The 19,124-nt window shown below is 42.3% G+C and overlaps 21 non-coding genes across 21 annotated transcripts; all 21 read left to right on the top strand.

The window, feature by feature from the left end:
• The first annotated feature begins 247 nt into the window (after nt 1-247).
• Nucleotides 248-320, top strand: TRNAR-CCU (transfer RNA arginine (anticodon CCU)). Its single transcript has one exon. It is a non-coding gene; the product is annotated as a tRNA-Arg (tRNA).
• Nucleotides 321-1,353: 1,033 nt separating this feature from the next.
• TRNAI-UAU (transfer RNA isoleucine (anticodon UAU)) lies at nt 1,354-1,446 on the top strand. Its single transcript is given in 2 exon segments — nt 1,354-1,391; nt 1,411-1,446. It is a non-coding gene; the product is annotated as a tRNA-Ile (tRNA).
• Nucleotides 1,447-1,862: 416 nt separating this feature from the next.
• On the top strand, nt 1,863-1,935 carry TRNAR-CCU (transfer RNA arginine (anticodon CCU)). Its single transcript has one exon. It is a non-coding gene; the product is annotated as a tRNA-Arg (tRNA).
• Nucleotides 1,936-2,968: 1,033 nt separating this feature from the next.
• Nucleotides 2,969-3,061, top strand: TRNAI-UAU (transfer RNA isoleucine (anticodon UAU)). The gene is given in 2 exon segments: nt 2,969-3,006; nt 3,026-3,061. It is a non-coding gene; the product is annotated as a tRNA-Ile (tRNA).
• A 416-nt stretch (nt 3,062-3,477) lies between these two features.
• Nucleotides 3,478-3,550, top strand: TRNAR-CCU (transfer RNA arginine (anticodon CCU)). The gene has a single exon. It is a non-coding gene; the product is annotated as a tRNA-Arg (tRNA).
• A 1,019-nt stretch (nt 3,551-4,569) lies between these two features.
• Nucleotides 4,570-4,662, top strand: TRNAI-UAU (transfer RNA isoleucine (anticodon UAU)). The gene is given in 2 exon segments: nt 4,570-4,607; nt 4,627-4,662. It is a non-coding gene; the product is annotated as a tRNA-Ile (tRNA).
• Nucleotides 4,663-5,401: 739 nt separating this feature from the next.
• On the top strand, nt 5,402-5,474 carry TRNAR-CCU (transfer RNA arginine (anticodon CCU)). The gene has a single exon. It is a non-coding gene; the product is annotated as a tRNA-Arg (tRNA).
• Nucleotides 5,475-6,798: 1,324 nt separating this feature from the next.
• On the top strand, nt 6,799-6,891 carry TRNAI-UAU (transfer RNA isoleucine (anticodon UAU)). Its single transcript is given in 2 exon segments — nt 6,799-6,836; nt 6,856-6,891. It is a non-coding gene; the product is annotated as a tRNA-Ile (tRNA).
• A 416-nt stretch (nt 6,892-7,307) lies between these two features.
• TRNAR-CCU (transfer RNA arginine (anticodon CCU)) lies at nt 7,308-7,380 on the top strand. Its single transcript has one exon. It is a non-coding gene; the product is annotated as a tRNA-Arg (tRNA).
• Nucleotides 7,381-8,399: 1,019 nt separating this feature from the next.
• On the top strand, nt 8,400-8,492 carry TRNAI-UAU (transfer RNA isoleucine (anticodon UAU)). Its single transcript is given in 2 exon segments — nt 8,400-8,437; nt 8,457-8,492. It is a non-coding gene; the product is annotated as a tRNA-Ile (tRNA).
• A 739-nt stretch (nt 8,493-9,231) lies between these two features.
• On the top strand, nt 9,232-9,304 carry TRNAR-CCU (transfer RNA arginine (anticodon CCU)). Its single transcript has one exon. It is a non-coding gene; the product is annotated as a tRNA-Arg (tRNA).
• A 1,014-nt stretch (nt 9,305-10,318) lies between these two features.
• On the top strand, nt 10,319-10,411 carry TRNAI-UAU (transfer RNA isoleucine (anticodon UAU)). Its single transcript is given in 2 exon segments — nt 10,319-10,356; nt 10,376-10,411. It is a non-coding gene; the product is annotated as a tRNA-Ile (tRNA).
• Nucleotides 10,412-11,150: 739 nt separating this feature from the next.
• On the top strand, nt 11,151-11,223 carry TRNAR-CCU (transfer RNA arginine (anticodon CCU)). The gene has a single exon. It is a non-coding gene; the product is annotated as a tRNA-Arg (tRNA).
• A 1,033-nt stretch (nt 11,224-12,256) lies between these two features.
• On the top strand, nt 12,257-12,349 carry TRNAI-UAU (transfer RNA isoleucine (anticodon UAU)). The gene is given in 2 exon segments: nt 12,257-12,294; nt 12,314-12,349. It is a non-coding gene; the product is annotated as a tRNA-Ile (tRNA).
• Nucleotides 12,350-12,765: 416 nt separating this feature from the next.
• On the top strand, nt 12,766-12,838 carry TRNAR-CCU (transfer RNA arginine (anticodon CCU)). The gene has a single exon. It is a non-coding gene; the product is annotated as a tRNA-Arg (tRNA).
• Nucleotides 12,839-13,871: 1,033 nt separating this feature from the next.
• TRNAI-UAU (transfer RNA isoleucine (anticodon UAU)) lies at nt 13,872-13,964 on the top strand. The gene is given in 2 exon segments: nt 13,872-13,909; nt 13,929-13,964. It is a non-coding gene; the product is annotated as a tRNA-Ile (tRNA).
• A 416-nt stretch (nt 13,965-14,380) lies between these two features.
• On the top strand, nt 14,381-14,453 carry TRNAR-CCU (transfer RNA arginine (anticodon CCU)). The gene has a single exon. It is a non-coding gene; the product is annotated as a tRNA-Arg (tRNA).
• A 1,019-nt stretch (nt 14,454-15,472) lies between these two features.
• Nucleotides 15,473-15,565, top strand: TRNAI-UAU (transfer RNA isoleucine (anticodon UAU)). Its single transcript is given in 2 exon segments — nt 15,473-15,510; nt 15,530-15,565. It is a non-coding gene; the product is annotated as a tRNA-Ile (tRNA).
• A 739-nt stretch (nt 15,566-16,304) lies between these two features.
• On the top strand, nt 16,305-16,377 carry TRNAR-CCU (transfer RNA arginine (anticodon CCU)). Its single transcript has one exon. It is a non-coding gene; the product is annotated as a tRNA-Arg (tRNA).
• A 1,324-nt stretch (nt 16,378-17,701) lies between these two features.
• TRNAI-UAU (transfer RNA isoleucine (anticodon UAU)) lies at nt 17,702-17,794 on the top strand. Its single transcript is given in 2 exon segments — nt 17,702-17,739; nt 17,759-17,794. It is a non-coding gene; the product is annotated as a tRNA-Ile (tRNA).
• Nucleotides 17,795-18,210: 416 nt separating this feature from the next.
• Nucleotides 18,211-18,283, top strand: TRNAR-CCU (transfer RNA arginine (anticodon CCU)). Its single transcript has one exon. It is a non-coding gene; the product is annotated as a tRNA-Arg (tRNA).
• Nucleotides 18,284-19,124: the final 841 nt, after the last annotated feature.

Raw genomic sequence — 19,124 nt, 5'->3', positions numbered from 1 at the left:
CTCTGGACCAAAACTGATAACGAGAATGTGCGCCTTCTACTTGTTGAAAAGAGGCGTGGAGCGCTGCGACATGGCTTTTCCCTTTCAGAAAGTTCATTCTTCTAACTTTGTAGCTCAAACCACTTGCAATTCTGTAGCAAGTTTGCAAGGGAAAATAAATCAAAGACTTTGCCACCCTTACCTTGTAAAGTAAGAGAAAGGATGACTTATGAATGAAAAAAAAAGGGTTTGCATGCATCCAGTGCAAGCCCCAGTGGCCTAATGGATAAGGCACTGGCCTCCTAAGCCAGGGATTGTGGGTTCGAGTCCCATCTGGGGTGCTCGAGAACTTGCTTGGCTCTGTCTAAAGCAAGGCTTTCAAATAAAATCTTTAGAAGTTCCCTTTCCTGATGCCTTAATTAATATGTGTGCCTCTTACTAGTAGAACTCACAATTAGTTGAGCATCATGCTATCAGCTGAACAGAATCTTCTGCAAGATGGCTACAAGTCCTCTTGTCCAATACCAAATCTCCTGCAATGTTTCTGCCAAACAATGTCTTCAACTCCCCACAAAGGAAAAGCTGCTTTTATTAGGAAGGAGCTTTGCATTTTGTCCGACGTTCTCCTGACATCCCATTGTGGCATGCAAATCCGGTGGGCTAAAATCTTCAAGCAAAAAGGCCATCCTGACAAGTAGCGTTGGTAAGACGTGTTTTTCCTGATGTATCAACATATATGAATAGCAATCAGCATCACTCCTTAGAGGTGTGCCTCCTTTGCTTCACATGACATGGCGTTGTTGCATTTTTTGAGATTTGCACTGATAGCCACTGCTCTGGGACATGTTCAGAAGTCTTCTTGCCGCAAACAGTCAGAAACAGAATCTCATGTGAATCCGCAGCTTTTCTGACAAATAGAGCATTAAAATGCTCAACACAGTGTCTGGATAGTGGCATTTTAAATGTATTAACAACTCTTGTGTTTTATCTGGGTTTACGCACAAACTGACTTTGGTCCAAAGGTACTTGGTATTTGGTATTACCTTCCACTTCTTGGTTTACAGTGGACCTTTTAGTAACTTTTAGTAACTTTTGCATGAATATATTCCTAACACGTCACAATAGCAGTTGCAATATCATTTTTTCTTTCAAAAAAGTTTTACTTTTTATTTTTAAAAAACTGTCCTTGAGCTCCAGTCAAGTGGCTTTGGCAGTGGTTTTTTTCTAGGAGCACTTATAAGCTACCATTTCTTGCTATGAGAGAAAATCAATTCTCTTTTGTCTGGGGTAAGCAGGATTTTAGGTTTTGGATCACTTGGAGGTCTGTTTTAAACCGAGGAGAGATGGATAATGGATCTTTCGGATGATGCCCGCGCTCCAGTGGCGCAATCGGTCAGCGCGCGGTACTTATATGGCAGTACTTGTTGAGCAATGCCGAGGTTGTGAGTTCGAGCCTCACCTGGAGCATGCTTTTTCTTGCTTTTTGCCTTTCTTAATGGAAAATGTCGTCTGCACTTGCACCCTACGGCCTGAGAACTTTACCACAAGGCAGTAAGCGCCCAAAGAAACTTAAGGTTCTTTCCTCAGTGGTGCTTGAATGAGTTGTCTTTCAGTTACACTGACCACATTCTTTAAACTCTGGACCAAAACTGATAACGAGAATGTGCGCCTTCTACTTGTTGAAAAGAGGCGTGGAGCGCTGCGACATGGCTTTTCCCTTTCAGAAAGCTCATTCTTCTAACTTTGTAGCTCAAACCGCTTGCAATTCTGTAGCAAGTTTGCAAGGGAAAATAAATCAAAGACTTTGCCACCCTTACCTTGTAAAGTAAGAGAACGGATGACTTATGAATGAAAAAAAAAGGGTTTGCATGTATCCAGTGCAAGCCCCAGTGGCCTAATGGATAAGGCACTGGCCTCCTAAGCCAGGGATTGTGGGTTCGAGTCCCATCTGGCGTGCTCGAGAACTTGCTTGGCTCTGTCTAAAGCAAGGCTTTCAAATAAAATCTTTAGAAGTTCCCTTTCCTGATGCCTTAATTAATATGTGTGCCTCTTATTAGTAGAACTCACAATTAGTTGAGCATCATGCTATCAGCTGAACAGAATCTTCTGCAAGATGGCTACAAGTCCTCTTGTCCAATACCAAATCTCCTGCAATGTTTCTGCCAAACAATGTCTTCAGCTCCCCACAAAGGAAAAGCTGCTTTTATTAGGAAGGAGCTTTGCATTTTGTCCGACGTTCTCCTGACATCCCATTGTGGCATGCAAATCCGGTGGGCTAAAATCTTCAAGCAAAAAGGCCATCCTGACAAGTAGCGTTGGTAAGACGTGTTTTTCCTGATGTATCAACATATATGAATAGCAATCAGCATCACTCCTTAGAGGTGTGCCTCCTTTGCTTCACATGACATGGCGTTGTTGCATTTTTTGAGATTTGCACTGATAGCCACTGCTGGGGGACATGTTCAGAAGTCTTCTTGCCGCAAACAGTCAGAAACAGAATCTCATGTGAATCCGCAGCTTTTCTGCCAAATAGAGCATTAAAATGCTCAACACAGTGTCTGGATAGTGGCATTTTAAATGTATTAACAACTCTTGTGTTTTATCTGGGTTTACGCACAAACTGACTTTGGTCCAAAGGTACTTGGTATTTGGTATTACCTTCCACTTCTTGGTTTACAGTGGACCTTTTAGTAACTTTTAGTAACTTTTGCATGAATATATTCCTAACACGTCACAATAGCAGTTGCAATATCATTTTTTCTTTCAAAAAAGTTTTACTTTTTATTTTTAAAAAACTGTCCTTGAGCTCCAGTCAAGTGGCTTTGGCAGTGTTTTTTTTCTAGGAGCACTTATAAGCTACCATTTCTTGCTATGAGAGAAAATCAATTCTCTTTTGTCTGGGGTAAGCAGGATTTTAGGTTTTGGATCACTTGGAGGTCTGTTTTAAACCGAGGAGAGATGGATAATGGATCTTTCGGATGATGCCCGCGCTCCAGTGGCGCAATCGGTCAGCGCGCGGTACTTATATGGCAGTACTTGTTGAGCAATGCCGAGGTTGTGAGTTCGAGCCTCACCTGGAGCATGCTTTTTCTTGCTTTTTGCCTTTCTTAATGGAAAATGTCGTCTGCACTTGCACCCTACGGCCTGAGAACTTTACCACAAGGCAGTAAGCGCCCAAAGAAACTTAAGGTTCTTTCCTCAGTGGTGCTTGAATGAGTTGTCTTTCAGTTACACTGACCACATTCTTTAAACTCTGGACCAAAACTGATAACGAGAATGTGCGCCTTCTACTTGTTGAAAAGAGGCGTGGAGCGCTGCGACATGGCTTTTCCCTTTCAGAAAGCTCATTCTTCTAACTTTGTAGCTCAAACCACTTGCAATTCTGTAGCAAGTTTGCAAGGGAAAATAAATCAAAGACTTTGCCACCCTTACCTTGTAAAGTAAGAGAACGGATGACTTATGAATGAAAAAAAAAGGGTTTGCATGCATCCAGTGCAAGCCCCAGTGGCCTAATGGATAAGGCACTGGCCTCCTAAGCCAGGGATTGTGGGTTTGAGTCCCATCTGGGGTGCTCGAGAACTTGCTTGGCTCTGTCTAAAGCAAGGCTTTCAAATAAAATCTTTAGAAGTTCCCTTTCCTGATGCCTTAATTAATATGTGTGCCTCTTACTAGTAGAACTCACAATTAGTTGAGCATCATGCTATCAGCTGAACAGAATCTTCTGCAAGATGGCTACAAGTCCAAATCTCCTGCAATGTTTCAGCCAAACAATGTCTTCAACTCCCCACAAAGGAAAAGCTGCTTTTATTAGGAAGGAGCTTTGCATTTTGTCCGACGTTCTCCTGACATCCCATTGTGGCATGCAAATCCGGTGGGCTAAAATCTTCAAGCAAAAAGGCCATCCTGACAAGTAGCGTTGGTAAGACGTGTTTTTCCTGATGTATCAACATATATGAATAGCAATCAGCATCACTCCTTAGAGGTGTGCCTCCTTTGCTTCACATGACATGGCGTTGTTGCATTTTTTGAGATTTGCACTGATAGCCACTGCTCTGGGACATGTTCAGAAGTCTTCTTGCCGCAAACAGTCAGAAACAGAATCTCATGTGAATCCGCAGCTTTTCTGCCAAATAGAGCATTAAAATGCTCAACACAGTGTCTGGATAGTGGCATTTTAAATGTATTAACAACTCTTGTGTTTTATCTGGGTTTACGCACAAACTGACTTTGGTCCAAAGGTACTTGGTATTTGGTATTACCTTCCACTTCTTGGTTTACAGTGGACCTTTTAGTAACTTTTAGTAACTTTGGCATGAATATATTCCTAACACGTCACAATAGCAGTTGCAATATCATTTTTTCTTTCAAAAAAGTTTTACTTTTTATTTTTAAAAAACTGTCCTTGAGCTCCAGTCAAGTGGCTTTGGCAGTGTTTTTTTTCTAGGAGCACTTATAAGCTACCATTTCTTGCTATGAGAGAAAATCAATTCTCTTTTGTCTGGGGTAAGCAGGATTTTAGGTTTTGGATCACTTGGAGGTCTGTTTTAAACCGAGGAGAGATGGATAATGGATCTTTCGGATGACGCCCGTGCTCCAGTGGCGCAATCGGTCAGCGCGCGGTACTTATATGGCAGTACTTGTTGAGCAATGCCGAGGTTGTGAGTTCGAGCCTCACCTGGAGCATGCTTTTTCTTGCTTTTTGCCTTTCTTAATGGAAAATGTCGTCTGCACTTGCACCCTACGGCCTGAGAACTTTACCACAAGGCAGTAAGCGCCCAAAGAAACTTAAGGTTCTTTCCTCAGTGGTGCTTGAATGAGTTGTCTTTCAGTTACACTGACCACATTCTTTAAACTCTGGACCAAAACTGATAACGAGAATGTGCGCCTTCTACTTGTTGAAAAGAGGCGTGGAGCGCTGCGACATGGCTTTTCCCTTTCAGAAAGCTCATTCTTCTAACTTTGTAGCTCAAACCACTTGCAATTCTGTAGCAAGTTTGCAAGGGAAAATAAATCAAAGACTTTGCCACCCTTACCTTGTAAAATGTCGTCTGCACTTGCACCCTACGGCCTGAGAACTTTACCACAAGGCAGTAAGCGCCCAAAGAAACTTAAGGTTCTTTCCTCAGTGGTGCTTGAATGAGTTGTCTTTCAGTTACACTGACCACATTCTTTAAACTCTGGACCAAAACTGATAACGAGAATGTGCGCCTTCTACTTGTTGAAAAGAGGCGTGGAGCGCTGCGACATGGCTTTTCCCTTTCAGAAAGCTCATTCTTCTAACTTTGTAGCTCAAACCACTTGCAATTCTGTAGCAAGTTTGCAAGGGAAAATAAATCAAAGACTTTGCCACCCTTACCTTGTAAAGTAAGAGAACGGATGACTTCTGAATGAAAAAAAAAGGGTGTGCATGCATCCAGTGCAAGCCCCAGTGGCCTAATGGATAAGGCACTGGCCTCCTAAGCCAGGGATTGTGGGTTCGAGTCCCATCTGGGGTGCTCGAGAACTTGCTTGGCTCTGTCTAAATCTTTAGAAGTTCCCTTTCCTGATGCCTTAATTAATATGTGTGCCTCTTATTAGTAGAACTCACAATTAGTTGAGCATCATGCTATCAGCTGAACAGAATCTTCTGCAAGATGGCTACAAGTCCTCTTGTCCAATACCAAATCTCCTGCAATGTTTCAGCCAAACAATGTCTTCAACTCCCCACAAAGGAAAAGCTGCTTATGGATGGATAAGGCACTGGCCTCCTAAGCCAGGGATTGTGGGTTCGAGTCCCATCTGGGGTGCTCGAGAACTTGCTTGGCTCTGTCTAAAGCAAGGCTTTCAAATAAAATCTTTAGAAGTTCCCTTTCCTGATGCCTTAATTAATATGTGTGCCTCTTACTAGTAGAACTCACAATTAGTTGAGCATCATGCTATCAGCTGAACAGAATCTTCTGCAAGATGGCTACAAGTCCTCTTGTCCAATACCAAATCTCCTGCAATGTTTCTGCCAAACAATGTCTTCAACTCCCCACAAAGGAAAAGCTGCTTTTATTAGGAAGGAGCTTTGCATTTTGTCCGACGTTCTCCTGACATCCCATTGTGGCATGCAAATCCGGTGGGCTAAAATCTTCAAGCAAAAAGGCCATCCTGACAAGTAGCGTTGGTAAGACGTGTTTTTCCTGATGTATCAACATATATGAATAGCAATCAGCATCACTCCTTAGAGGTGTGCCTCCTTTGCTTCACATGACATGGCGTTGTTGCATTTTTTGAGATTTGCACTGATAGCCACTGCTCTGGGACATGTTCAGAAGTCTTCTTGCCGCAAACAGTCAGAAACAGAATCTCATGTGAATCCGCAGCTTTTCTGCCAAATAGAGCATTAAAATGCTCAACACAGTGTCTGGATAGTGGCATTTTAAATGTATTAACAACTCTTGTGTTTTATCTGGGTTTACGCACAAACTGACTTTGGTCCAAAGGTACTTGGTATTTGGTATTACCTTCCACTTCTTGGTTTACAGTGGACCTTTTAGTAACTTTTAGTAACTTTTGCATGAATATATTCCTAACACGTCACAATAGCAGTTGCAATATCATTTTTTCTTTCAAAAAAGTTTTACTTTTTATTTTTAAAAAACTGTCCTTGAGCTCCAGTCAAGTGGCTTTGGCAGTGTTTTTTTTCTAGGAGCACTTATAAGCTACCATTTCTTGCTATGAGAGAAAATCAATTCTCTTTTGTCTGGGGTAAGCAGGATTTTAGGTTTTGGATCACTTGGAGGTCTGTTTTAAACCGAGGAGAGATGGATAATGGATCTTTCGGATGATGCCCGCGCTCCAGTGGCGCAATCGGTCAGCGCGCGGTACTTATATGGCAGTACTTGTTGAGCAATGCCGAGGTTGTGAGTTCGAGCCTTACCTGGAGCATGCTTTTTCTTGCTTTTTGCCTTTCTTAATGGAAAATGTCGTCTGCACTTGCACCCTACGGCCTGAGAACTTTACCACAAGGCAGTAAGCGCCCAAAGAAACTTAAGGTTCTTTCCTCAGTGGTGCTTGAATGAGTTGTCTTTCAGTTACACTGACCACATTCTTTAAACTCTGGACCAAAACTGATAACGAGAATGTGCGCCTTCTACTTGTTGAAAAGAGGCGTGGAGCGCTGCGACATGGCTTTTCCCTTTCAGAAAGCTCATTCTTCTAACTTTGTAGCTCAAACCGCTTGCAATTCTGTAGCAAGTTTGCAAGGGAAAATAAATCAAAGACTTTGCCACCCTTACCTTGTAAAGTAAGAGAACGGATGACTTATGAATGAAAAAAAAAGGGTTTGCATGTGTCCAGTGCAAGCCCCAGTGGCCTAATGGATAAGGCACTGGCCTCCTAAGCCAGGGATTGTGGGTTCGAGTCCCATCTGGGGTGCTCGAGAACTTGCTTGGCTCTGTCTAAAGCAAGGCTTTCAAATAAAATCTTTAGAAGTTACCTTTCCTGATGCCTTAATTAATATGTGTGCCTCTTATTAGTAGAACTCAAAATTAGTTGAGCATCATGCTATCAGCTGAACAGAATCTTCTGCAAGATGGCTACAAGTCCAAATCTCCTGCAATGTTTCAGCCAAACAATGTCTTCAACTCCCCACAAAGGAAAAGCTGCTTTTATTAGGAAGGAGCTTTGCATTTTGTCCGACGTTCTCCTGACATCCCATTGTGGCATGCAAATCCGGTGGGCTAAAATCTTCAAGCAAAAAGGCCATCCTGACAAGTAGCGTTGGTAAGACGTGTTTTTCCTGATGTATCAACATATATGAATAGCAATCAGCATCACTCCTTAGAGGTGTGCCTCCTTTGCTTCACATGACATGGCGTTGTTGCATTTTTTGAGATTTGCACTGATAGCCACTGCTCTGGGACATGTTCAGAAGTCTTCTTGCCGCAAACAGTCAGAAACAGAATCTCATGTGAATCCGCAGCTTTTCTGCCAAATAGAGCATTAAAATGCTCAACACAGTGTCTGGATAGTGGCATTTTAAATGTATTAACAACTCTTGTGTTTTATCTGGGTTTACGCACAAACTGACTTTGGTCCAAAGGTACTTGGTATTTGGTATTACCTTCCACTTCTTGGTTTACAGTGGACCTTTTAGTAACTTTTAGTAACTTTGGCATGAATATATTCCTAACACGTCACAATAGCAGTTGCAATATCATTTTTTCTTTCAAAAAAGTTTTACTTTTTATTTTTAAAAAACTGTCCTTGAGCTCCAGTCAAGTGGCTTTGGCAGTGTTTTTTTTCTAGGAGCACTTATAAGCTACCATTTCTTGCTATGAGAGAAAATCAATTCTCTTTTGTCTGGGGTAAGCAGGATTTTAGGTTTTGGATCACTTGGAGGTCTGTTTTAAACCGAGGAGAGATGGATAATGGATCTTTCGGATGACGCCCGCGCTCCAGTGGCGCAATCGGTCAGCGCGCGGTACTTATATGGCAGTACTTGTTGAGCAATGCCGAGGTTGTGAGTTCGAGCCTCACCTGGAGCATGCTTTTTCTTGCTTTTTGCCTTTCTTAATGGAAAATGTCGTCTGCACTTGCACCCTACGGCCTGAGAACTTTACCACAAGGCAGTAAGCGCCCAAAGAAACTTAAGGTTCTTTCCTCAGTGGTGCTTGAATGAGTTGTCTTTCAGTTACACTGACCACATTCTTTAAACTCTGGACCAAAACTGATAACGAGAATGTGCGCCTTCTACTTGTTGAAAAGAGGCGTGGAGCGCTGCGACATGGCTTTTCCCTTTCAGAAAGCTCATTCTTCTAACTTTGTAGCTCAAACCACTTGCAATTCTGTAGCAAGTTTGCAAGGGAAAATAAATCAAAGACTTTGCCACCCTTACCTTGTAAAATGTCGTCTGCACTTGCACCCTACGGCCTGAGAACTTTACCACAAGGCAGTAAGCGCCCAAAGAAACTTAAGGTTCTTTCCTCAGTGGTGCTTGAATGAGTTGTCTTTCAGTTACACTGACCACATTCTTTAAACTCTGGACCAAAACTGATAACGAGAATGTGCGCCTTCTACTTGTTGAAAAGAGGCGTGGAGCGCTGCGACATGGCTTTTCCCTTTCAGAAAGCTCATTCTTCTAACTTTGTAGCTCAAACCACTTGCAATTCTGTAGCAAGTTTGCAAGGGAAAATAAATCAAAGACTTTGCCACCCTTACCTTGTAAAGTAAGAGAACGGATGACTTATGAATGAAAAAAAAAGGGTGTGCATGCATCCAGTGCAAGCCCCAGTGGCCTAATGGATAAGGCACTGGCCTCCTAAGCCAGGGATTGTGGGTTCGAGTCCCATCTGGGGTGCTCGAGAACTTGCTTGGCTCTGTCTAAATCTTTAGAAGTTCCCTTTCCTGATGCCTTAATTAATATGTGTGCCTCTTATTAGTAGAACTCACAATTAGTTGAGCATCATGCTATCAGCTGAACAGAATCTTCTGCAAGATGGCTACAAGTCCTCTTGTCCAATACCAAATCTCCTGCAATGTTTCAGCCAAACAATGTCTTCAACTCCCCACAAAGGAAAAGCTGCTTTTATTAGGAAGGAGCTTTGCATTTTGTCCGACGTTCTCCTGACATCCCATTGTGGCATGCAAATCCGGTGGGCTAAAATCTTCAAGCAAAAAGGCCATCCTGACAAGTAGCGTTGGTAAGACGTGTTTTTCCTGATGTATCAACATATATGAATAGCAATCAGCATCACTCCTTAGAGGTGTGCCTCCTTTGCTTCACATGACATGGCGTTGTTGCATTTTTTGAGATTTGCACTGATAGCCACTGCTCTGGGACATGTTCAGAAGTCTTCTTGCCGCAAACAGTCAGAAACAGAATCTCATGTGAATCCGCAGCTTTTCTGCCAAATAGAGCATTAAAATGCTCAACACAGTGTCTGGATAGTGGCATTTTAAATGTATTAACAACTCTTGTGTTTTATCTGGGTTTACGCACAAACTGACTTTGGTCCAAAGGTACTTGGTATTTGGTATTACCTTCCACTTCTTGGTTTACAGTGGACCTTTTAGTAACTTTTAGTAACTTTTGCATGAATATATTCCTAACACGTCACAATAGCAGTTGCAATATCATTTTTTCTTTCAAAAAAGTTTTACTTTTTATTTTTAAAAAACTGTCCTTGAGCTCCAGTCAAGTGGCTTTGGCAGTGTTTTTTTTCTAGGAGCACTTATAAGCTACCATTTCTTGCTATGAGAGAAAATCAATTCTCTTTTGTCTGGGGTAAGCAGGATTTTAGGTTTTGGATCACTTGGAGGTCTGTTTTAAACCGAGGAGAGATGGATAATGGATCTTTAGGATGACGCCCGCGCTCCAGTGGCGCAATCGGTCAGCGCGCGGTACTTATATGGCAGTACTTGTTGAGCAATGCCGAGGTTGTGAGTTCGAGCCTCACCTGGAGCATGCTTTTTCTTGCTTTTTGCCTTTCTTAATGGAAAATGTCGTCTGCACTTGCACCCTACGGCCTGAGAACTTTACCACAAGGCAGTAAGCGCCCAAAGAAACTTAAGGTTCTTTCCTCAGTGGTGCTTGAATGAGTTGTCTTTCAGTTACACTGACCACATTCTTTAAACTCTGGACCAAAACTGATAACGAGAATGTGCGCCTTCTACTTGTTGAAAAGAGGCGTGGAGCGCTGCGACATGGCTTTTCCCTTTCAGAAAGCTCATTCTTCTAACTTTGTAGCTCAAACCACTTGCAATTCTGTAGCAAGTTTGCAAGGGAAAATAAATCAAAGACTTTGCCACCCTTACCTTGTAAAATGTCGTCTGCACTTGCACCCTACGGCCTGAGAACTTTACCACAAGGCAGTAAGCGCCCAAAGAAACTTAAGGTTCTTTCCTCAGTGGTGCTTGAATGAGTTGTCTTTCAGTTACACTGACCACATTCTTTAAACTCTGGACCAAAACTGATAACGAGAATGTGCGCCTTCTACTTGTTGAAAAGAGGCGTGGAGCGCTGCGACATGGCTTTTCCCTTTCAGAAAGTTCATTCTTCTAACTTTGTAGCTCAAACCACTTGCAATTCTGTAGCAAGTTTGCAAGGGAAAATAAATCAAAGACTTTGCCACCCTTACCTTGTAAAGTAAGAGAAAGGATGACTTATGAATGAAAAAAAAAGGGTTTGCATGCATCCAGTGCAAGCCCCAGTGGCCTAATGGATAAGGCACTGGCCTCCTAAGCCAGGGATTGTGGGTTCGAGTCCCATCTGGGGTGCTCGAGAACTTGCTTGGCTCTGTCTAAAGCAAGGCTTTCAAATAAAATCTTTAGAAGTTCCCTTTCCTGATGCCTTAATTAATATGTGTGCCTCTTACTAGTAGAACTCACAATTAGTTGAGCATCATGCTATCAGCTGAACAGAATCTTCTGCAAGATGGCTACAAGTCCTCTTGTCCAATACCAAATCTCCTGCAATGTTTCTGCCAAACAATGTCTTCAACTCCCCACAAAGGAAAAGCTGCTTTTATTAGGAAGGAGCTTTGCATTTTGTCCGACGTTCTCCTGACATCCCATTGTGGCATGCAAATCCGGTGGGCTAAAATCTTCAAGCAAAAAGGCCATCCTGACAAGTAGCGTTGGTAAGACGTGTTTTTCCTGATGTATCAACATATATGAATAGCAATCAGCATCACTCCTTAGAGGTGTGCCTCCTTTGCTTCACATGACATGGCGTTGTTGCATTTTTTGAGATTTGCACTGATAGCCACTGCTCTGGGACATGTTCAGAAGTCTTCTTGCCGCAAACAGTCAGAAACAGAATCTCATGTGAATCCGCAGCTTTTCTGACAAATAGAGCATTAAAATGCTCAACACAGTGTCTGGATAGTGGCATTTTAAATGTATTAACAACTCTTGTGTTTTATCTGGGTTTACGCACAAACTGACTTTGGTCCAAAGGTACTTGGTATTTGGTATTACCTTCCACTTCTTGGTTTACAGTGGACCTTTTAGTAACTTTTAGTAACTTTTGCATGAATATATTCCTAACACGTCACAATAGCAGTTGCAATATCATTTTTTCTTTCAAAAAAGTTTTACTTTTTATTTTTAAAAAACTGTCCTTGAGCTCCAGTCAAGTGGCTTTGGCAGTGGTTTTTTTCTAGGAGCACTTATAAGCTACCATTTCTTGCTATGAGAGAAAATCAATTCTCTTTTGTCTGGGGTAAGCAGGATTTTAGGTTTTGGATCACTTGGAGGTCTGTTTTAAACCGAGGAGAGATGGATAATGGATCTTTCGGATGATGCCCGCGCTCCAGTGGCGCAATCGGTCAGCGCGCGGTACTTATATGGCAGTACTTGTTGAGCAATGCCGAGGTTGTGAGTTCGAGCCTCACCTGGAGCATGCTTTTTCTTGCTTTTTGCCTTTCTTAATGGAAAATGTCGTCTGCACTTGCACCCTACGGCCTGAGAACTTTACCACAAGGCAGTAAGCGCCCAAAGAAACTTAAGGTTCTTTCCTCAGTGGTGCTTGAATGAGTTGTCTTTCAGTTACACTGACCACATTCTTTAAACTCTGGACCAAAACTGATAACGAGAATGTGCGCCTTCTACTTGTTGAAAAGAGGCGTGGAGCGCTGCGACATGGCTTTTCCCTTTCAGAAAGCTCATTCTTCTAACTTTGTAGCTCAAACCGCTTGCAATTCTGTAGCAAGTTTGCAAGGGAAAATAAATCAAAGACTTTGCCACCCTTACCTTGTAAAGTAAGAGAACGGATGACTTATGAATGAAAAAAAAAGGGTTTGCATGTATCCAGTGCAAGCCCCAGTGGCCTAATGGATAAGGCACTGGCCTCCTAAGCCAGGGATTGTGGGTTCGAGTCCCATCTGGCGTGCTCGAGAACTTGCTTGGCTCTGTCTAAAGCAAGGCTTTCAAATAAAATCTTTAGAAGTTCCCTTTCCTGATGCCTTAATTAATATGTGTGCCTCTTATTAGTAGAACTCACAATTAGTTGAGCATCATGCTATCAGCTGAACAGAATCTTCTGCAAGATGGCTACAAGTCCTCTTGTCCAATACCAAATCTCCTGCAATGTTTCTGCCAAACAATGTCTTCAGCTCCCCACAAAGGAAAAGCTGCTTTTATTAGGAAGGAGCTTTGCATTTTGTCCGACGTTCTCCTGACATCCCATTGTGGCATGCAAATCCGGTGGGCTAAAATCTTCAAGCAAAAAGGCCATCCTGACAAGTAGCGTTGGTAAGACGTGTTTTTCCTGATGTATCAACATATATGAATAGCAATCAGCATCACTCCTTAGAGGTGTGCCTCCTTTGCTTCACATGACATGGCGTTGTTGCATTTTTTGAGATTTGCACTGATAGCCACTGCTGGGGGACATGTTCAGAAGTCTTCTTGCCGCAAACAGTCAGAAACAGAATCTCATGTGAATCCGCAGCTTTTCTGCCAAATAGAGCATTAAAATGCTCAACACAGTGTCTGGATAGTGGCATTTTAAATGTATTAACAACTCTTGTGTTTTATCTGGGTTTACGCACAAACTGACTTTGGTCCAAAGGTACTTGGTATTTGGTATTACCTTCCACTTCTTGGTTTACAGTGGACCTTTTAGTAACTTTTAGTAACTTTTGCATGAATATATTCCTAACACGTCACAATAGCAGTTGCAATATCATTTTTTCTTTCAAAAAAGTTTTACTTTTTATTTTTAAAAAACTGTCCTTGAGCTCCAGTCAAGTGGCTTTGGCAGTGTTTTTTTTCTAGGAGCACTTATAAGCTACCATTTCTTGCTATGAGAGAAAATCAATTCTCTTTTGTCTGGGGTAAGCAGGATTTTAGGTTTTGGATCACTTGGAGGTCTGTTTTAAACCGAGGAGAGATGGATAATGGATCTTTCGGATGATGCCCGCGCTCCAGTGGCGCAATCGGTCAGCGCGCGGTACTTATATGGCAGTACTTGTTGAGCAATGCCGAGGTTGTGAGTTCGAGCCTCACCTGGAGCATGCTTTTTCTTGCTTTTTGCCTTTCTTAATGGAAAATGTCGTCTGCACTTGCACCCTACGGCCTGAGAACTTTACCACAAGGCAGTAAGCGCCCAAAGAAACTTAAGGTTCTTTCCTCAGTGGTGCTTGAATGAGTTGTCTTTCAGTTACACTGACCACATTCTTTAAACTCTGGACCAAAACTGATAACGAGAATGTGCGCCTTCTACTTGTTGAAAAGAGGCGTGGAGCGCTGCGACATGGCTTTTCCCTTTCAGAAAGCTCATTCTTCTAACTTTGTAGCTCAAACCACTTGCAATTCTGTAGCAAGTTTGCAAGGGAAAATAAATCAAAGACTTTGCCACCCTTACCTTGTAAAGTAAGAGAACGGATGACTTATGAATGAAAAAAAAAGGGTTTGCATGCATCCAGTGCAAGCCCCAGTGGCCTAATGGATAAGGCACTGGCCTCCTAAGCCAGGGATTGTGGGTTTGAGTCCCATCTGGGGTGCTCGAGAACTTGCTTGGCTCTGTCTAAAGCAAGGCTTTCAAATAAAATCTTTAGAAGTTCCCTTTCCTGATGCCTTAATTAATATGTGTGCCTCTTACTAGTAGAACTCACAATTAGTTGAGCATCATGCTATCAGCTGAACAGAATCTTCTGCAAGATGGCTACAAGTCCAAATCTCCTGCAATGTTTCAGCCAAACAATGTCTTCAACTCCCCACAAAGGAAAAGCTGCTTTTATTAGGAAGGAGCTTTGCATTTTGTCCGACGTTCTCCTGACATCCCATTGTGGCATGCAAATCCGGTGGGCTAAAATCTTCAAGCAAAAAGGCCATCCTGACAAGTAGCGTTGGTAAGACGTGTTTTTCCTGATGTATCAACATATATGAATAGCAATCAGCATCACTCCTTAGAGGTGTGCCTCCTTTGCTTCACATGACATGGCGTTGTTGCATTTTTTGAGATTTGCACTGATAGCCACTGCTCTGGGACATGTTCAGAAGTCTTCTTGCCGCAAACAGTCAGAAACAGAATCTCATGTGAATCCGCAGCTTTTCTGCCAAATAGAGCATTAAAATGCTCAACACAGTGTCTGGATAGTGGCATTTTAAATGTATTAACAACTCTTGTGTTTTATCTGGGTTTACGCACAAACTGACTTTGGTCCAAAGGTACTTGGTATTTGGTATTACCTTCCACTTCTTGGTTTACAGTGGACCTTTTAGTAACTTTTAGTAACTTTGGCATGAATATATTCCTAACACGTCACAATAGCAGTTGCAATATCATTTTTTCTTTCAAAAAAGTTTTACTTTTTATTTTTAAAAAACTGTCCTTGAGCTCCAGTCAAGTGGCTTTGGCAGTGTTTTTTTTCTAGGAGCACTTATAAGCTACCATTTCTTGCTATGAGAGAAAATCAATTCTCTTTTGTCTGGGGTAAGCAGGATTTTAGGTTTTGGATCACTTGGAGGTCTGTTTTAAACCGAGGAGAGATGGATAATGGATCTTTCGGATGACACCCGTGCTCCAGTGGCGCAATCGGTCAGCGCGCGGTACTTATATGGCAGTACTTGTTGAGCAATGCCGAGGTTGTGAGTTCGAGCCTCACCTGGAGCATGCTTTTTCTTGCTTTTTGCCTTTCTTAATGGAAAATGTCGTCTGCACTTGCACCCTACGGCCTGAGAACTTTACCACAAGGCAGTAAGCGCCCAAAGAAACTTAAGGTTCTTTCCTCAGTGGTGCTTGAATGAGTTGTCTTTCAGTTACACTGACCACATTCTTTAAACTCTGGACCAAAACTGATAACGAGAATGTGCGCCTTCTACTTGTTGAAAAGAGGCGTGGAGCGCTGCGACATGGCTTTTCCCTTTCAGAAAGCTCATTCTTCTAACTTTGTAGCTCAAACCACTTGCAATTCTGTAGCAAGTTTGCAAGGGAAAATAAATCAAAGACTTTGCCACCCTTACCTTGTAAAATGTCGTCTGCACTTGCACCCTACGGCCTGAGAACTTTACCACAAGGCAGTAAGCGCCCAAAGAAACTTAAGGTTCTTTCCTCAGTGGTGCTTGAATGAGTTGTCTTTCAGTTACACTGACCACATTCTTTAAACTCTGGACCAAAACTGATAACGAGAATGTGCGCCTTCTACTTGTTGAAAAGAGGCGTGGAGCGCTGCGACATGGCTTTTCCCTTTCAGAAAGCTCATTCTTCTAACTTTGTAGCTCAAACCACTTGCAATTCTGTAGCAAGTTTGCAAGGGAAAATAAATCAAAGACTTTGCCACCCTTACCTTGTAAAGTAAGAGAACGGATGACTTCTGAATGAAAAAAAAAGGGTGTGCATGCATCCAGTGCAAGCCCCAGTGGCCTAATGGATAAGGCACTGGCCTCCTAAGCCAGGGATTGTGGGTTCGAGTCCCATCTGGGGTGCTCGAGAACTTGCTTGGCTCTGTCTAAATCTTTAGAAGTTCCCTTTCCTGATGCCTTAATTAATATGTGTGCCTCTTATTAGTAGAACTCACAATTAGTTGAGCATCATGCTATCAGCTGAACAGAATCTTCTGCAAGATGGCTACAAGTCCTCTTGTCCAATACCAAATCTCCTGCAATGTTTCAGCCAAACAATGTCTTCAACTCCCCACAAAGGAAAAGCTGCTTATGGATGGATAAGGCACTGGCCTCCTAAGCCAGGGATTGTGGGTTCGAGTCCCATCTGGGGTGCTCGAGAACTTGCTTGGCTCTGTCTAAAGCAAGGCTTTCAAATAAAATCTTTAGAAGTTCCCTTTCCTGATGCCTTAATTAATATGTGTGCCTCTTACTAGTAGAACTCACAATTAGTTGAGCATCATGCTATCAGCTGAACAGAATCTTCTGCAAGATGGCTACAAGTCCTCTTGTCCAATACCAAATCTCCTGCAATGTTTCTGCCAAACAATGTCTTCAACTCCCCACAAAGGAAAAGCTGCTTTTATTAGGAAGGAGCTTTGCATTTTGTCCGACGTTCTCCTGACATCCCATTGTGGCATGCAAATCCGGTGGGCTAAAATCTTCAAGCAAAAAGGCCATCCTGACAAGTAGCGTTGGTAAGACGTGTTTTTCCTGATGTATCAACATATATGAATAGCAATCAGCATCACTCCTTAGAGGTGTGCCTCCTTTGCTTCACATGACATGGCGTTGTTGCATTTTTTGAGATTTGCACTGATAGCCACTGCTCTGGGACATGTTCAGAAGTCTTCTTGCCGCAAACAGTCAGAAACAGAATCTCATGTGAATCCGCAGCTTTTCTGCCAAATAGAGCATTAAAATGCTCAACACAGTGTCTGGATAGTGGCATTTTAAATGTATTAACAACTCTTGTGTTTTATCTGGGTTTACGCACAAACTGACTTTGGTCCAAAGGTACTTGGTATTTGGTATTACCTTCCACTTCTTGGTTTACAGTGGACCTTTTAGTAACTTTTAGTAACTTTTGCATGAATATATTCCTAACACGTCACAATAGCAGTTGCAATATCATTTTTTCTTTCAAAAAAGTTTTACTTTTTATTTTTAAAAAACTGTCCTTGAGCTCCAGTCAAGTGGCTTTGGCAGTGTTTTTTTTCTAGGAGCACTTATAAGCTACCATTTCTTGCTATGAGAGAAAATCAATTCTCTTTTGTCTGGGGTAAGCAGGATTTTAGGTTTTGGATCACTTGGAGGTCTGTTTTAAACCGAGGAGAGATGGATAATGGATCTTTCGGATGATGCCCGCGCTCCAGTGGCGCAATCGGTCAGCGCGCGGTACTTATATGGCAGTACTTGTTGAGCAATGCCGAGGTTGTGAGTTCGAGCCTTACCTGGAGCATGCTTTTTCTTGCTTTTTGCCTTTCTTAATGGAAAATGTCGTCTGCACTTGCACCCTACGGCCTGAGAACTTTACCACAAGGCAGTAAGCGCCCAAAGAAACTTAAGGTTCTTTCCTCAGTGGTGCTTGAATGAGTTGTCTTTCAGTTACACTGACCACATTCTTTAAACTCTGGACCAAAACTGATAACGAGAATGTGCGCCTTCTACTTGTTGAAAAGAGGCGTGGAGCGCTGCGACATGGCTTTTCCCTTTCAGAAAGCTCATTCTTCTAACTTTGTAGCTCAAACCGCTTGCAATTCTGTAGCAAGTTTGCAAGGGAAAATAAATCAAAGACTTTGCCACCCTTACCTTGTAAAGTAAGAGAACGGATGACTTATGAATGAAAAAAAAAGGGTTTGCATGTGTCCAGTGCAAGCCCCAGTGGCCTAATGGATAAGGCACTGGCCTCCTAAGCCAGGGATTGTGGGTTCGAGTCCCATCTGGGGTGCTCGAGAACTTGCTTGGCTCTGTCTAAAGCAAGGCTTTCAAATAAAATCTTTAGAAGTTACCTTTCCTGATGCCTTAATTAATATGTGTGCCTCTTATTAGTAGAACTCAAAATTAGTTGAGCATCATGCTATCAGCTGAACAGAATCTTCTGCAAGATGGCTACAAGTCCAAATCTCCTGCAATGTTTCAGCCAAACAATGTCTTCAACTCCCCACAAAGGAAAAGCTGCTTTTATTAGGAAGGAGCTTTGCATTTTGTCCGACGTTCTCCTGACATCCCATTGTGGCATGCAAATCCGGTGGGCTAAAATCTTCAAGCAAAAAGGCCATCCTGACAAGTAGCGTTGGTAAGACGTGTTTTTCCTGATGTATCAACATATATGAATAGCAATCAGCATCACTCCTTAGAGGTGTGCCTCCTTTGCTTCACATGACATGGCGTTGTTGCATTTTTTGAGATTTGCACTGATAGCCACTGCTCTGGGACATGTTCAGAAGTCTTCTTGCCGCAAACAGTCAGAAACAGAATCTCATGTGAATCCGCAGCTTTTCTGCCAAATAGAGCATTAAAATGCTCAACACAGTGTCTGGATAGTGGCATTTTAAATGTATTAACAACTCTTGTGTTTTATCTGGGTTTACGCACAAACTGACTTTGGTCCAAAGGTACTTGGTATTTGGTATTACCTTCCACTTCTTGGTTTACAGTGGACCTTTTAGTAACTTTTAGTAACTTTGGCATGAATATATTCCTAACACGTCACAATAGCAGTTGCAATATCATTTTTTCTTTCAAAAAAGTTTTACTTTTTATTTTTAAAAAACTGTCCTTGAGCTCCA

The sequence above is a fragment of the Aquarana catesbeiana genome, linkage group LG03 (genome assembly GCF_042186555.1).
Source record: "Aquarana catesbeiana isolate 2022-GZ linkage group LG03, ASM4218655v1, whole genome shotgun sequence".
In the NCBI taxonomy this organism is placed as follows: Eukaryota; Metazoa; Chordata; class Amphibia; order Anura; family Ranidae; genus Aquarana; species Aquarana catesbeiana.
The sequence above is the reverse complement of the archived record's forward strand: the minus strand, read 5'-3'. Positions and strand labels throughout refer to the sequence as shown.